The 18,535-nt window shown below is 37.3% G+C and overlaps 1 protein-coding gene across 5 annotated transcripts in view; it reads left to right on the forward strand.

The window, feature by feature from the left end:
* apba1a (amyloid beta (A4) precursor protein-binding, family A, member 1a) overlaps positions 1 to 18,535 on the forward strand; it is a 63,171-nt gene that overhangs the window by 2,468 nt on the left and 42,168 nt on the right. For 4 of the 5 annotated variants that reach the window (XM_046841303.1, XM_046841302.1, XM_046841305.1 and 1 more), the window contains one exon: positions 18,015 to 18,155. The exons of the other annotated variant lie outside the window; for it this stretch is intronic. The gene's annotated coding sequence lies outside the window, so the exon portion shown is untranslated. The remainder of the gene's footprint in view (positions 1 to 18,014; positions 18,156 to 18,535) is intronic. 5 annotated transcript variants of the gene reach the window in all.

The raw sequence follows: 18,535 nt of genomic DNA on the forward strand, positions 1-18,535 counted from the left end.
GAATTTTACAAATATTCTACACTGAAACTAATGAACTTTACACAGGCTTTAACGAAAGACATGTTACACACGGTGTAACAGGTGAAATATGTTGCGCTTCCTTTAGGAGCATAGCGGTATTGTGGGAATACCGCTATGCACTGCATTTTTCCGTTATTACTGCGTGTGTGCAAGACCGAGGAATATGTCCTTATTATTTTCTGATGCTCATTTCTAAGTTTCTTTGACTAACCAGTAACGCTGTTGTCAAGAAAAATAAAAAAGCACGAGTTTTGGAAGCCTGTCTGTGCTTATATGATTTCTGTTTCAACTGGAGTTAGTGAGCTCTCCCTTCACCCAGACTCAACGCGTTACAACGGCTTGTATCTAAACAGTAGCCGACCAAGAAAGTCATTGTTCACTGTCTTCCCCCTTCCTTTCACAACTATTTCTCTCGGGAGTTTATCTTTTGGCATGGTCGTGCGTTAAAAAAAAAAGTTTTTTCTCCCGAAGCCATGCAGCTCAGAACACAGGTGAGGTGCGTTTTTTCGTTTCCGTTCGGAAATTTCATTGGTCTAATGTTATGTCGCTCAGTTTTTTGGCTTGAAGTTTGTGAAACCGGGAAAAACCCAGGAAAAATTCATAAATAAGCCGCTTCGTTGTTTAAGCCGCGGGGTTCAAAATGTGGGAAAAAAGTAGCGGCTTATAGTCCGCAAAATACGGTAGTTAAGTATTGGGACACCTGACTTTTTGAGTCATATGTGGTTTTTCTTCAAACTGTTACCAAAGAGGTGAAGGCACACAATTTTATAAGACGCGGAAGTCTTCCATTCTTCCTTTTACTTGAACTAGAAGATTCATGCCTTTACTAACACTATTGGGGCTAATATTAGCACAAATCTCCACAGACACGCTCTAAAATCTAGTTGGACATCCACCCAGAAGAGTGGAGGTTATTGTAACAGTAAATGGGGACTAAATGTGGAATGGGATGTTCAGAAATCATATTAATTTTTATGGTCCGGGGTGTCCACAAACATTTGTCTATCTATTGTATACATTCGTTAAAAGGGAGATTTAAGGATTAAGTAATAAAATACAATGTCCATATTTCACAACTGATCATTGGATACGGATTTTATGCGAATATGCTGAACTTAATAGTAAATGAACGTAGTCAAATTGTTATTGTTAAATATATGTTAAATATAGTGTATATTAACAGCACACCTAGTTTTAAGTAAGACAGGGTTGAGAAATTACACTCCAGCATGTCAATTATGACCGTATTTACAGTTTACGAGTTTCCCACCTCCATATATTGATCCTGCAGTCATTCAAGGAGCAAAATTGAATATTTATACTGTACTTGTTCATAAGATTCATATTAGAGCTGATATCTGTGCTCGATGCACGGGTATCCCCATCAAATGCTTTTCTGGTTTTTAACAGGTTCTCCTGTCTGTGGGGCAACGCACAGATCAATAAATCAATCCAGCGAATGAACAAATAGAAGTAAACAAGTCTGGATATAATTATTCCTGGGGGAATTCAGGCAGTTGGTCATTGTGGGGGAGACAAGTTATGAATGATATTCCATGATATTTTCAAACAACACCTTTGGAAATATCTTTCTATTGTGCATCAAATGTATTTGCAGTTTAATATTACGGCCTTTTCAAAAAAAAAAAAAAGGATAAACATCAATTTTGAGGTGAACTCCACTCGCTCCTGGAAAAAGAATCGATTCTCCTGCATAGTCACTTTGAAATTCTAAAATACACAAGCAATGATTTTATTTCACTACTTTTCAGACAATGAATTAAATGTCAACCGTGTGGCATTTCCTAAATGCACCTCATGTCTTATCTTGCACATTCCTTTCCCTTTTGAATCTAAGATCAGGCGTAATTTGCATGTGGCCCTTGGAGAAATCAGGACTGAGAACCCTTTTTTTCCTCATGTTTGCCTTTCAATTCTAGTCCACATTGATTTCTTGTCCGCTCTCCCGTGGCATTGCAGCCCACAATTATATGTCTGGAAGGCAGGTGACATGGATGTCTGTACCACAGGCTGTTTGTGGCAGTTGTGTGTGTGCTTTCTGTTCAGTCCTGCTGGCAAACATTAGGAATTTTGTCTTGGAAAGGTTCATGCGGATGATGCGTTGTCACATTTCTCTTCAGAAAGAACTTGTGATGGTCCTCATGTTGCTGTTGTCGATGTTTGAAAAGAAGCTACTGTTTGTGGATGGACTTTCTGGGCAGATGAGCAAAGAAGTGAACATTTCTCTCTTGCATCTGCTTCTGTAACCTGTAACCATGTGATCTAGCCAAGATGTATGGCCTAGTGCTGTGGAGGGCAGAGGAGTGTGAGTCTCATGGCTTATTTATGTCAAAGATATCAAGTTAGGATTTTTCTGAGTATTGTTGGCAGGTTTCAGCAAAATTTGTAAGCCAACTACATCTCAAAAACCTGTCAATACTTTAACATTTGTCTGTTTAACAAGAGATCCAATTTTACTGTAGTACACATGCTTTTTAAATCAACTTCTTGTTTGGTTATTATATACACCAAAATTAATCTTTCCCTTTCCTAATTTTTGAAATCGTTTTAATAAGAATTGGAAACCCGTGGTTCTTCTCCAGACTTTTACGCCAATCTTGAAGGCACACACTTGTATAGGATTTCTTTGGATGTAGTATCATTTAATTTTTCCTTCACATCTACTATGAGCCCCAAATCTGTTCCACTATGACAATGCCCCTATACACAAAGCCAGCTCCATTAAGATATGCTTTATATGGGTTGGAATGGAAGATCTCGAGTGGCTGAATATAGAGCTCTTAACTCAACTATGTTGAAAACCTTTGGCATGAATTGGAACGCTGACTGAACCCAGGCCTGATCACCCTACATCAGTACCTGACTTTACTAACAGCCTTGTAGATGAATGAACACAAATCTCAACAAGCACAGTCCCAAATCTTAAGGAACATCTTACTAGAAGAGTTGAGATTATTTAATCATATAGAGACACTCCCTATTCACTTCCACTTCCTCTTATATGATTATCAATTTAAATTAATTTCTGATTAGGATTTCGCAATCACTGATTATTTTTAAACAAAAAACTTCTACAGGCTTTATTTCTACCATAACCCTGTTTTGAAACTAGTCCAATTTAATAGACAACCCTGGTGCTGTTTGTGTGTGTGAGTTCTCTCCAGAGTTGTCTTGAGTTTGTATTTAGCAAAAACATGGACTAAAGTTTGATCGTTACTACTTTGTTATTTTTGTACCAAGTCGTGAATAAACATTATTCCCTTAATGATGATAAAATGCTCTAACATTGCACATGGTAAGAAGACTACAATTATTGAAATATCTCATCATGTATAATTAAGAGGAACACAGTTTTAGCACTTGTCTTAATCTTGGTCCTGGGAACCCAAATGCCACTAGTGTTTCTTTCCATACTGCAGGTTTGGCCTGAAATCTGAGTTTGGGATTTGTGATAAAGCAAATTAAGTCATGCCATTCTTATGAAAAATTCAGAAGGAGTTACAATGTGTGTGGGGAAAAAAAAAAAAAAATTCTTCTTACATTTGGGTTGCTATAGATTTTCAGTTATGCATTTAAAGTAATGCACCATTTGCCTTATTTGGACAGGATTCATTTTACAGCTGAAGTAGTTCCATCTTTTATATACAGTAGAGCGCTATGTGCACATACATTTTATTTCCAACTGGTTCAAGAATATTAATGATTTCATTCCTCCTCATACAAAAAGACTCAACCTCAATTACGTATACAAAATTTTAAATAGTCCGTTTCTCTTAGATGGATTTTGCTTTGCTATTTAGCTGTATTTAGTAATTTTTTTTTAACATTGATTGGGCGAAAAATGTATATATCGCAAAGCTAAATGACACTTTGAATGTCTAAATCTGTAGTTGCTGTGGGTCATGTACAGTCATGACTGAGAAAGGAACATTTTTAAAACCAAGACTTTATAATGCCTGCCACGATCCACACGTATACTCAAATATAATGATTAATAATAATCATTGTGATGGATTTGCTGCAAAAAACATTATGCTTTATGCTTTTTATTTAAAAAAAAAAGCATTTGTTTCATTAATTTGGAGCAGTTTACATTTTTCAAAAAGGAAAACTATTATTAGTAGCATTTGACAAATATTTTATCTACTTCATGCTGAAAAATATAACGGATTCGAGGTGTAAGGAGAAAACGCGTAATTATTTAACTCAAATGTAAAACAAGTACAGGTATGCTTTTTAAATGTAATAAGTGACACCCTGATGATGTATGGAGTGATGTAAAGGCTTCAGGCCATATGAATTTTGAATCAAAAGCTGCTGAATTGTGTGTGCTGACTCCAAAATGAAATGAGATGAACCATGTGCAGTTTAATAATAATAGAGGCTGCACGTAGCCTCAGACCAGTTCGGTCGTGTTTTATTTGTCTTAAGTGACCTTGAAAGTCAGCAGGATTTAAAGTGGCAGAAAATGGCTGAGGGGAACATGTTCGATTCTGCTGCTGCTTTGTATTTGTTAGTCAATATTACGATCAAGGCAGGGTTTAACACGCTGATTAGACTGCGTTCTGTTCAAGAAGCAAATCTGAATCCATCTGGGTTGAATTGTTGGATCAACTTGTTCAATATGGGCCAGTGAGCATCTGAAGACTTTGGAGCATCGTTAACCAAGTCCAGTGTGTCTTTGGTCTTCTTTGGTGGAATCTCATTTGGTATGGAGCTGCACCATAGTTCTTAGTGACTTAAAGTTCTGGTGTCTTGTCTTTAGCGCCTTAGCTTGTTCCTCAGGATAAAAATCTACAGACTGGGTTTTGGTTCTGTGCAGGTGTTTTTACTGCATGCATAGTGGACAAAAATGGGAATTGCACCAAATAGAGGCATGTTTACACTGCCCCATCTCCTCATGCAGTAAGGTATTTAATGACAATGTCAGAAATTTGGGCTAGTTTTAATATACTCTGTGGCTGCCATGATCTTGATTTATGGCAAACACAGTAATTGGAATCAGATCTAATAATGTCTGCGAACGAAGCCAAAGTGTAAGCGCAGGCAGTGTCTCAATCGCAGCACTTCTGTCGTAGAAAGATATATTGCAAAGATTGGGAAAGTGAAATTATAAATGTGTGTGTACTGTGGTGATTTTGTTCATGTGAAAGTAACAAATTCAAAATAAAATTTAAGTAAATATGTCTTTTATTTGTAAGGTTTTTTGGGATGTAATTGGGCTGGAGGTTTTTGGCAACCCTGGTTAATGGCAATAGGAACTCAGTTTGTTGACTGGATGCTGGATAGTGATAGTGATAGTGTGTGGACTTAATTTAGTTTTGAGGTTTTAATGTCACCCTGCTTCACTAAACTCTGTGGTTCTGAGCTGCTGCTCCTCTCTGAAGCATGATTTGTAATGCTAGTGTAAAAATAGGTTAGACACAGCAGGTGAGAGAAGGATAGGAGAAGAGTGGTGTCGGGCTGCCTTTCAGTGCTGGTCATAAATTAGCCTTCATTGTTTTAATGGGTTGTGGAAGAAGACCTTAAAAAGTGTTAAAAGAGAAATGGGTTTAAAAGCTGGTAAACACTCAGTGAATTGGTGTTTTCTTTATATATATGCAGTACACACACACACACACACACTTCATGTGGTCATTCCCCAAACTGTTACCACAAATCTGGAGGCACACATATGTATAGGATGTAATTGAATGTGGTAGCATTAAACTTTTACCTCCACAGCAGACCAAAACCTGTTCCAGTATGACAATGCCCATGTGCACAAAGACAGCTCCATGATGATATATAGTACCTGGCATTACTAATGCCCTTGTGGCTGATTGAGCAAAAATCTCTACAACCACACTCTCATAAAGCATCTTCCCCGAATAGCAAATGGAAACTGAATGTGAAATGAAAAGCACATACATATCTTATAGCCATGTGTCCACTAACTTTGGTTTATATAAAATTAAGACTAAATAAAGGCAACTGTCAGCTGAATTCTGTTCACTTGGAATTGTGGAATTGCCGAACATCGGTTCAATTATCGGTTCGATTGAAGCCCATCTGCCTGTGGTTTATTTCTTGGCACCGTGCTTTTTTTTCTATATTCTGGCAGAAGATTTTTGTGTAGAGGAGACGTCTCGGAAACTAGGTTTTGGGGGTGAGGGGTATTCGGGGTGCAGGAAACCTACACCAGGAACAAATAATCTATCATTTTTTTTGGTGTTCTAAGATTCCATCAGATTCGTCCTTCAAATGTACTTAATTATCCAAAATACTATGATTTATTATGGCTATAATGTTCCCATTATCATTTTTGTCACAACATTTGCTTAATCAGCTCAGTTTATGTGAAAATCAGAAACAGAATCAGGTTTATTGGCCATGGTGTTGACACACACAAAGGAATTTAGTTCCAGCTGTTAGTGACTCTCAAAAGTACAGGCATAAATAACACAATAGATTTAGCTTAAACTATACAAGACAAAACAGACTATACAAGACAATACAGACAATGTAAGACAATATAGACAGTACGAGTATTAAATTGGAATACAGAGTATATGTCAGATCAGTAATGATTCCATCATTTATTATTTAAAAAATTCTGCTTGCTGTTGAACGGATGCTGAACCGTATATTGGTGATAAGTAGATACCACGAAGCGGTAATCAAAACAAGTTCAATACACGCGCTTTATCTCCTCATAAATAAAAAGGAACGAGTGTTTTTGCGAAATGTAGTTGAGTAAAAAGTTAAATATTTGACTTTGAAATGTAGTGAAGTTAAAATCCCCCCCCAAACTCCCCAAATGGAAATACTTCAGTAAAGTACAGATACATGAAAAAGCTACTTTATGTACAGTAACTAATTAAATTTACTTTGTTACTGTCCACCACTGCTAATTACAAATATGATCAGAATATTCGATATACATTTAAAATTTTTCATTGTGTTTATTACATGGATAATCATAGGGGACTAAATGTGGAATGGAATGTTTAGAAAGCACAAACATATTTAGTGACACTGATGAATGAGCAAATGATTGGTGTCGTTGTGGTGTTAGCAGTGTCTTAGTTACACGAGCTGTCCCGAATGCATTACAATACAAATAGGAGGACAGGTATCCCTTTCTTGGGATGTTGAATGCTGTATAAGCTTTGTTTACACAAAAGGTTTTACCTTCAAGCCATCATTTGAATACAGAGCTTCATAAAAAAAATGTGGTTTGACTATGTGTGTGCTCTGTGTGTATGCGTGTGGCATGCTGAGATAAATTCCTGAGTTAGCGAAGGTCGCTCCTGATGATAGCACGTGTGTCTGGGAGACAGCGAGCACACTCTGGGAGCTGAGGTGGCCTCTGGCTCAGATTAGCCTTGCTTAATGTGAGGAGGATTAATGCTCTGTGTGTGTGTGTGTGTGTGTGTGTGTGTGTGTGTGTGTGTGTGTGTGTGTGTGTGTGTGTGTGTGTGTGTCTCACTAGCCCAAGACAAAAGATTTTCAGAACAAATAGGTACATATGAACTGTGTTACTTCTGTTCAGGGGCGATTTGATTGTATAGTCTGCCTGAGATGTTTGCTCTTTCATACACTTCCTGAGCTTCTTGTGGATTCTTGATATGAACTTTTAGATTGTGACTGGATGAGTTTAGGCTGTAAAAGAACAAATAATAATAAATAAGGAAGTTTAAGGGATTTTTTTCCCACGGTTTCCTTTGCTGTTTTGTTTGGATCAAAACGTCGATTTATTCAGAGCCACCAGGTACGAGGCAGGAATGCACACTATCATGACACCCAGTCTATCAGAGGGTGTCGCATTCACACACACACATTATTTACCTTAGGGCTGTTCGGTGTAGTCCACATGGGGGCATATATTTTGGCGAACCAAAAGAAAACCTGCTCATGATGAAGTGGGATCAGGCTGGAATGCTGGGCTCTGGATTGAGGTAAGGTGTCAACTGTAGCTGCTGCGCCACCGGATTTGACCGAGAAGATCAAAGAAGAAACAACAATTGAGAATGCAAATGAAGACTTGTCCTGAATCAGCACTTTATTGTTTAACAAGACCCCATCTCGGTTCCAAGTTTAATAAAAAGGTGCGTCATACAGCAGTAGCATTTTTTTTATTCTTAGCTTCTCGGGCACAGATTATTGCACACAATTCAGCAAATACTATAAATTATTTTGTAATTACAATCAAACTAATGGGAAATGTTTCAAATATGTGGCATGTGAGGAATGTAGATATGAACCTGCACATAGGCCAAGGGTTAAGGCCTCTCTGGTGAGCTGTATTTCTGATCAGCAATCCATTTAATGAACCTCAGAGATGTTCCCTTGAGGCTGGAAGTCATAGCCTGTGTGGAACCAGTTTTTACTTCAAGCGAGCTAGTAGACAATAATTCCAATTCCTTTCTGAATGCTGCTTAAGCCAGAACTGAACGTTACAGTTCAACTCTGAGTACACTGTCAGCTTCCCAGACAGGGCTACAGATATAGCACTTCTTTGGATGAGCAGGGGGGGGGAGAATAAAATCTCAGGGTATATAGAGGACTGAGAAGAGTGAGCTTTCAGTTAGCATGGATCCAGTTGCAAGATTATACTTTCTTTCGGCTTCTCTCATTAGGGGTCGCCACAGCGGATCATCCATATTCGTGATCCGCATGTTCGATTTGGCACATGTTTTTACGCTGGATGCCCTTCCTAACGCAACCCTCCCCATTTATCCGGGCTTGGGACCGCCACTAAGAGTGTCCTGGCTTGTGCAACCCTAATGACTGGTTTAAACAATGTTAATTGAGTGTCTGTGCCTAACTGCAACATTTCTAAGTCAAATATCATCATCATCATTATGATGATGCCAAAATTAGGCATGAAAGAAGTCCATTGAGTCAGGCAGCCACTTAGGAAGAAATAGAAAATATATTTAACAAGAGAGAAATGGATTTCTTTACTGATGGATAGTGTATATTTTATTTTACTGAACATTTCCAATTTGTATATATTTATCAATTATTTAGCTAGTGCATAGATGATAGTCTTTGGTTTCTTCCATGTTGTGGTATTTTCATCATCATTTAGTTGCAAAGGAGTGAGTACCTAATTGTGTTTGTTGTGTTTCTGTTTGTTTCTCTATATTTCAGCCATTGATGGATGTCTTAATTAATGTGCGTTTGCTGTTTGGGACACAACCATTACACAATTCCTAGTAAGCATGGATTACTTGGCACTAACAGTGTGCACCACAAATCCTGTGACAAAATGCTCTTTGGAGAGTAGCTTGCAGTAGCAGTTTAGTATGCAATACTCACATTATACATCCTGTAACTTTAAAATAAGGCACAGAAAAGATTTGTGAGCTTGTTTTAGGGTATATTTAATGTAATCTTATTTCTATAGCGTTTTTCACATTGGACATTGTCTTAAAGCAGCCTTAAAGAACATAAGAATTATACAACTAAATTCACTTATATTTAATTAATGAATTAATTTGAATTTGTATTCATTCTCGCTGAGCAAGTCTGGGGACTGTGGGAAGGAAAAACTTCCTTAGATGATATGAGGAAGAAACCTTGAGAGGAATCAGACTCAAAAGTGGAACCCATCCTCATTTGGGTGACACCAAGAGTGTAATTATTAATCATAAATACAATACAAACACCTGAGAGTGAGAAATATCAGGAGCACCAGAGTGTGTGATTATGAGTAATGTGCTTTTTACAGTCTTATACAGTCAGTTGGAGATGTGGAACCAGGAGCTCATGAACAACTCATAAATTTACTAAACATCATCATCATTAATAAGATCATTATTGATTCAACACCAACTCCTCCATGCCAGAGCCTTTAAATATTCAATGAGGTAGAAACAGCATATGTAGAATGTTTTTTGAGTATTGATTAAGCCGTTGATTATCCTCAAAGTCCAATGTCCGAATGTTGTATAGTCCAATGTTATATAGATCCTATTTTAGTTCTATCCGGTTACTTTTGTCATTATTATATCTACACAGCACAACACTAGTCACAGTCTGTACGGGTGTAACGTTATCAAACTGTAGCCGAGACACAAGATTCAGCAAATTCTGCCTGTTCAGCTAAAATTAAAATCACTGCAGTACTGTCAGCATGTGTAGATACTGTAGGTAAGATGTGAAGATTTAAGTATAAACGGGATATATATGGGTGTATATTTCTCCACTAACACAAATGCAGTTCAGTTTAAAGGTAGATATGTTTTTCAAAGTGAGAGATCAACACCTACACCTGGAAACCCCTTCCTGAATCTAGATGATGGAATTAATATTTAAAATAAGTATTTACTTTGACCAATCAAATATATAAATGTACAGATATTAAACATTATTTTCATTGAAAAGTTGTTCCATAGCATGAATAAAAACGTTCTTTCGGCTTCTCCCGTTAGGGGTCGCCACAGCGGATCCTCCGCATGTTTGATTTGGCACGTTTTTACGCTGGATGCCCTTCCTAACACAACCCTCCCCATTTATCCGGGCTTGGGACCGGCACTGAGAGTGGCTGGGGTTGGTTTCCTGACCGCCGCATCCTAACTACTAGACCACCAGGGACCCCTAAAACTTTCTTCGGCTTCTCCCATTAGGAGTCGCCACAGCGGACCATCCACATGTTTGAATTTGGCACATGTTTTTACACTGGATGCCCTTCCTAACGCAACCCTCCCCATTTATCCGGGCTTGGGACCTGCACTAAGGCTTGTGCAACCTTAATGGCTGGGGTTGGTTCCCTGAACGGGGATTGAACCCGGGCCGCAGCGGTGAGCATGAATAACATGCTGAAAAACGTACATACTGAAATACTGCCATGCCTCTCGTAAAATTTGCCAAAGATCTTCTTCACTAGTTGGATATTTCTTTTTCAGGTTTTAGGTGACTGTGCAGGACGTTTCATGAGAGATAACTTCAGACTGTTTGCTCTCTAAATAATGTGTACAGAGCTTGGATTCATTCTTCAGGTCATTGTCTTGTTGTATGGGGAATTTGGTTCCAATTAGCTGTAGTCCAGATGGAATTACATGGTGCTAAGTTATAGAATGAAAGCCATGTTAGTTCAGGATTCCTCTCAGCCAAAATAAGTCTTTATAACTCAAAAACAACCGCAAACAACTATGCTTCCACCTCCATGTTTGACTGTGGGTGTGAGGCAGTCTGCTGTCATCTTCTCTCCTGTTGTCCATCTCACATAAATTCTTCAATTAGAGCCAAAAATTGTCAAATTTGAATTTGAATCTGTTTACAGAACTTTCTTCTAGTCATTCACTGTCCAATTCTTGATTTTACCTTTTATTTAGCTTGTTGTGTATATAAACAGAACATGTGTCTCAAGAACAATAAAAGACTAGGTGTTTCCATCTTTTACACGGGTTCTGTGTAATAGATGAATATTCAGTCACCCCGATGAGGACCAGGTTTCCTTTTAAGTCTGGTTCTTCTCAAGTTTTCTTCCTCATACTCTCTCAGGGAGTTTTTTTTTGCCACTGTCAGCACTGGCTTACTCATTGGAGACTTATAGGGTGTATTTATGTTGTCAATCTATTTATTTCTGTAAAGCTGCTTTTGTCCATTATTAAAATGCTATGTGAATAGAATAGAATAGAATAGAATAGAATAGAATAGAATAGAAATAGGGCTGAAACGATTCCTCGAGTAATTAAATTACAAAAAAGCATGAGCACTGGGGTCTCATTTATGAAAGTACAGGGCTGAAAACGCGCATATGCCACTTTCCACGCAAAAGTTGTGCGCAATATCTGTGTCGCCAATTCCCCTTCTCACTTCTTGTGTTTCCACGTTGTGCATTTCTCCCGTCAAGGTTTTTTATAAATCACAACCTTTGCGTGGAAAGTGGTGTACGCGCGCCTCATTTTGTGCGTAGGCCACGTTTATAAATGAGTCCCTTGGACAGGTAAACACAGAAGACACTGCAGAATGAAAAATGGAGGAACAGAAAGAAAACAGCGAGGAGAAGATTCAGGCTAAAGAACATAACAGAAAGTTTTCGAGGTTTGGGATCATTTCAAACTAAAACATAAAGAAAACACCGTACAGTGCGTTATTTAATTTGTAGTAATTTGAAATCGATTTTTATATTTTTTTTAATGATTTTTTTTTTTTATTTGCATTTTGATGTAATATGCCAATTAAATGCACTAAATGGCTTTTAGTTTTCACATATTGCAATTTTAGCAATAAAAGTAAACATTTATCTAAAAAGGAAACAAATTAGTTGTTAATTTTAAGAGGCTTTTCTTAAACTATAGTCATTTAAAATTTAGTATTGTTCTTTAATGAAGAAAAAGTAATTTTTATTCTAATTACTCGATTAAACGATGGACTAATTGGTAGAATACTTGATTACAAAAAAGAAATCGATAGCTGCAGCCCTAAATAGGATAGGATAGGATAGAATCGGATAGGATAGGATAGAATTAAATTAAATTAAATTAAATAGAATTCCTGCTGCACCACTCTTTTAAAAATGGCCTTGTAATTGATAAGATTGGCAGGTGTGAGGAGAAAAGCAAGGTTAATGACATTGAAAGTGTGTGATGAGGATGTGAGTATGACTGTGCTGTGTGTGTATTCTCAACCTAAAAAGGTCAACCTTTCTCATCTATAGCCCCATTGGGATCAAGAGTCATTATACACCCACCCCCCCCACTCTCCACACATTATTGCATAGCTGCTAATATTCGAAAATATAAAAATTTTCATCTACAGGTCGTTCTCTACTTATGATGGAGATACGTTAAGGCGACCCCATCGTAAGTCAAAAATATCGTAAGTCAAAGATGGTGCTATGACTGTGACAGTCTTTCCTGCTTCATGTTGATTTATAATTTTCCTCTTCTTTTTTTTTTTTTTTTAACACAAGCAGGAGACATATTTGGGCACTTGGAAAACATGCTTTTATTACTATAATTGCTGTTTGAAACCGGTTGAAACAAAAAAATACGCACTGAGACAACTTTACTCTGACGACAGCTAGCGAGAGTGAGGCATCTCATAGGGGAGAGATACGCTAATCCCAGCTGCGCATCCAACGTATCGTACATCGTACACTGTTGCCTGTGCCTGTTGAGTGAAGTTTTAAATATTCTTACAATTTTGTCGTATCGCTCTCGTCATCGTAAGATTAAAAAAAAGCAAGTCGAACCATCGTAACTCGGTTATGAAACTCTTGTCTTTTAAACTCTTTAATTTCTAAAAGATAATATTAATAATAATTTTTTCTTAGAATTTCAAAAAAAACAAAACATTAATCACATTTAGTGTATGATTAATAATAAAATCCCAGGGGTGTTATTTTTGGCACACTGTTATATAAATGAAATACATCATCATTAGTCGTTTTAACTTTAGTGCCAACTTTCATAAGAAACCCATTATTTGTTCTTTTCGAAAGTTCAAGAAGGGGCCACAGCCTTGTGTTCAATTCGTGTTGATTTTTTGAAACGGTTATGTAACCATTAGTCATCATATTTGTTTTTCTCCTTTTACTTTACCGTTTGAATAAGTGCAAACGAAAAGGGCTAGACAGGCAGTCTGTGTTGCCCTACTCTTCAGTTCAGCTGCCGGGTTTGACTAAACAAAAACCCAGTTATTGTATTAACGATGCAGAAATGTCTCAGCACATTAGGAGAGCATCAATTTGCTGTCAGGTCACATTATCGGTAAGAGAACGTGTCAGAACGTGAAATGTAAAAGTACAGCACTGCGTCTCATAAAACTGAGAAGTCACCAGAATTGGGAGCAACAAAAAAAAAGGAACCGAAAATAATTTGTACTTTTTTTTTTTTTAGATTGTGTAACTAGTTCATGCCAGACAGACATTTATGCATGTGACTAGTCTGACATGTGGACACAAATGAAGAGCGAAAAAACATTAACGCATCCATCACTTACACACTTACTCATACACGTCCTCACCCTGAGGTTTAACTGGTGAATGAAAAATAGCCTGCAGGAAACTTTCACATGGCACTCACATAAATGGTGTCAGGCGCGTGGGAACCTCTGGCCTAGATACTGGCAGTAGCCTCGGAGCCTGGTGCTTTGTGTCTTAATAAGTGTGTCTGTTTGTATGTGTGTATTTTAGTTTTTCTGATGAAAGAATCAAGTTTAGGAACTGGTGCTTTTTACCATTTCTTATCATATCAAATGCATAACCGATGGATTTTAAAACCAGAAACATCATAATTTTCATTCAGTGAAAAAAACACGATTGAAATGGAGCTGTTTGCTGTGTTAATGGCTCGGCATATGACTGATCCTTTTTCCAAGTCCCATTCGAAACACTGAAACCTCTCACACTTCTCTGTTTCAGATTTAACCTGACTAATTGGCTTGTGCTGAGACACCAAAGCTGCGAAATGAAAAGTTAAAGGAATACTCCAATTTTTTAAGCCTGCTTTCTATGCATAATTAAAAGCAAGTACTTTTGGTTTTTCTAGGATTTTATTCTTTTTGTTATATATAATTCTCTTTTCTTGAAAAAGTAGTTCCATTTATCAAAATTACACAGAGTGTTGTACTCTTTTGATAGAATAAGCTTTCTGGACAAATGTTTATTAAGAAATGCTGCCAGAGGATGTCTGGAAGGATTATGATTGATTTTCACTGGCTCAGCAATCTCTGCCATAAATCACAGAGAATGGAGTGTCTTTATGATACGTGCATGCTGTTCACACTAAATGTTCTGTAAAGTGGACATAAAAAGTTTGGAAACACCTAGTCTTTAATCATTTTAAGACACATGCACCTTTCTATCAACTTAAACCTGTTCAGCTATTCTTTACTTAAAAAAATATGGTGACCAAAAATATGGTATTGATTTTAGCACTCTGAACATTTAATACATATTAGGAATGATAAGATTCACCCAATGGTGGATGAAGTACACAAACTTTAACTTGAGATAAATTAGAGATACGCTGGGTAAAATATGACTCCAGTAAAAGTAAATGTGCTCTTTTAAACTTTCACTTGAGTAAAAGTACAAAAGTATTTGTGTTCAACTGTACTTAACTATCCCATATCCAATGTATAATCTGATTTATTTCGGCTATAATGTTTCTATTAATGTTCAGAATTTTTTTTCAAGACTATTTGCTTAATCCACTGAGTTTATGTGAAAAGACTCTAATGTTACTCTTAGCACACTAGTCTATTGATAGAATGGTATTAATGAGTCAACACTGATATCTATTACAATGATCATGAGCCCAAAACCTTCTTTTCAACTACTTCTATCTTTACACTAAAAATCGTGCAAATAAGTCCACAGGTGTCGTGGTGAGTTAGAGTCAGGAGTTTTTTCCATTATCTATTACTTTCAAAATGTTCTGCTTGCTGTTGAACTGACGTTGGACTGTATTGTCTTGCTAAGGAGATAGCAGCAATCAAAACAGAGCGTGTGCTCCACCCTGATTGGTGGCTTGCTGCGTGTTTGACCAGTTTTTATCGCTCATAAATAAAAGGGAACGAGTGATGTCGCAAAATGTAGTTGAGTAAGAAGTAAGACTTTAAAATGTAGTGAAAGTTAAAGTAAACTTCTCCCCAAATACTTCAGTGGTATACAGATCCTTTATACAGATCCTATTCACATAGAAACAAGATTAACAGGGCAGAGGTAGAGCTGCATCCTCCTGGAGACAGAACAGGTGAAGAGCATGTAGTTTTATTAAATATTTTACCTTTTTATTTTTCTGCACTACAAAGGCCTGTTTGTGAAAGGGCCGTGTTTAGAAGTCAGAAGGCACTTAAGTACATTTATGATTTGCTTTCTGTCAGAACTAAAGAGATAAAAGTGAACTATTGTATTTTTCGGACTATAAGTCACTATTTCTTTCCTACGCTTTGAACCCCGTGGCTTAAACAACGAAGCGGCTAATTTATGAATTTTTCCTGTGTTTTTCCTGGTTTCACAAACTTCAAGCCAAAAAACTGAACCCCATAAAATTAGACCAATGAAATTTCTGAACGGAAACAAAAAAACGCACCTCACCTGTGTTCTGAGCTGCACGGCATCGGGAGAAAAAAAGTTTTTTTTTTAAACGCACGACGATGCCAAAAGATAAACTTTAGAGAAAAATAGTTGTGAAAGGAAGGAGGAAGACAGTGAACAATGAATTTCTTGGTAGGCTACTGTTTAGATACAAGCCTCTGTAACGCGTTGAGTCTGGGTCATGGGAGAGCTCGCTAACTCCAGTTACAACAGAAATCATATAAGCACAGACAGGTTTCCAAAACTCGTGCTTTTTTATTTTTCTTGGCAACAGCGTTATGGGTTAGTCAAAGAAACTTAGAAATGAGCATCAGAAAATGATAAGGACATAATCCTCGGTCTTGCACACATGCAGTAATACCGGAAAAATGCGGCGGCAGTCTATTCCCAAAATGCCGCTCTGCTCTTAAAGGAGCCACAACATATTTCACCCATGTAACAAACACTGTCATTAAAGCCTGTGTAAAGTTCATTAGTTTTAGTGTAGAAACTAACTAGACAGTGTAGAAATGGTATAGACAGGTGCGGCTTATTTAAGTTCAAAATAAAAATCTTTGTCAAATTCAGTGGGTGTGCTTTATAGTCCGGAAATTACGGTATGTTCTATCTGTACCATACTGAATATGAAATCCGATCACACTGCATTGTAAGAGTGGTGAATCGTATTGCACTGTATCGATAGCTGCTTCATATGTATTTTAAATGTATCATATCAGCAGCTATGCCCCGAGATGCGAATCGCATCGGCCTCAGTTATGGAGATGCACATCCCTAATGCGTATAGTTGATAAGCATGCATTACAAATATAATAGAAGATACAAATTCTAATTTAGTAAATTGAATGCTCCGTTTCTTTTTGTTTTGTTCAGCCCAGATATACAGAATACAGTTGACAGCATGCTGGTGTTAAAAAAATGTGTGGTAAAATGTGTGTTTAGTTGCTTCAGTCTGGCTGATTTCTAGCTGATTTCACAGCTCGTAAATCTCGAATCAATTCTTTTAAAAAAATCGGTCGTAGGGCTATAAATAACAACAATTTATTCAGACTGTATATATGAATGACGGTGAATATAAATGTGAGTTTTGGGTAATTGAGGCACACATACCATACAGATGTGGTGGATAGTAATAAATCTTTCCTCCCTATTTTTTTTTTTTAGGTTGTCATTCTAGCTCCCTGCTATGTCTCCAGCTGAATTGACTGGTTTGAACGGTATGATTGTGGATTTAAATGGAGTTTCTGTAGACAGCCAGAGCTGCTGCTGTCTCCTGAGTGAGCACTGCATCCCAGCTCCAGCTGCATAGAACTAGAAAATGCTTTCAGTAGCAATCACTGGCTTCCTGGTGTGCTATTAATTAATAAATATGCACTGTGATGAGAGAGATGTGCTTCAGGGTAGAGATGTAAAAGGGGAATGTTTTTTTAAGCCTACTGCAACTAAAATCCAGTCAACTCCTGCGGTTATTTCTGTCCCTACCTCCCTGCAATCTTGTCTAATGAGCTCAGTTGATGCAGTTCTTCACAAATATAAACAAAGACTGTAAGTAATCTGTGTTTAAAATGGAAGTTTTATGTGATTAACCCTAGACACAAAGGAAATGATGTGATCTGCAGCACTTATTCTACACTAAGGCGAGGACTAAGAGGACCTTGCTGGAACAGGTTTTGACCTTCTAATTTAAGTGAAGAGAAATTTACATGCCACTGTGTTTATTTTTGTGCCTTCAGCTTTGCGATAACAGTTTGGGAACGAATCACATACTGTATGGCTGGGAAAATCATATGTCCCAATACTTTTGTCCATGTAGTGTATAAAGAGTAATTCTCAATGGAACAGATTTTCAGCACTCAATTTAATTTGAATGTACTCCAATTAAATGTTGTACTCTACTGCTTCTCTGACTTGAAATCCCATCTCTGTTTGTGCACAGTTAAATGTGTGGCTGCGTCTGATACAGCACTAACCTGGATCAGAGAGACTAGCCCATTCTGTCCTAAGAGAAAACTTCGCTTTCTTTCTGCCAGTGCCCTGTCTCTCCCCTGACAGCCTACGGGATAGATGAGCCTAGGAGGTGAGTGTCGGTTGTAGCTTACACACAAGGAACTGGTTTGTGCTTTTTTAAATCTTATCTTTCTCACCTCTATTCCATCAAAGTGTGATTGATTTTTTTTGTGCGTCCAGCCAGTATAATGGTGTGGGTGCTGTAGCAGAAATATATCAGGATATTTCCAGAATTTTGGACGTAACAGAAACAACTAAAATACATTTTCAGCTTTCCAGGTTAAATCATTGGAGTTATTGTAGTTCAGCAAAAGCTAAAAAATCACACTAATCGTGTGGGTTTTTAAAATTTTTTGTGTCCCAACCAATAGACCATAAAATAGACCACAATTAATTATATATGACTAGATAGCCAAATTATATAATGTGTATACAATGAAATTAGTCATC

The sequence above is a fragment of the Silurus meridionalis genome, chromosome 27, assembly GCF_014805685.1.
Source record: "Silurus meridionalis isolate SWU-2019-XX chromosome 27, ASM1480568v1, whole genome shotgun sequence".
Taxonomy (NCBI): Eukaryota; Metazoa; Chordata; class Actinopteri; order Siluriformes; family Siluridae; genus Silurus; species Silurus meridionalis.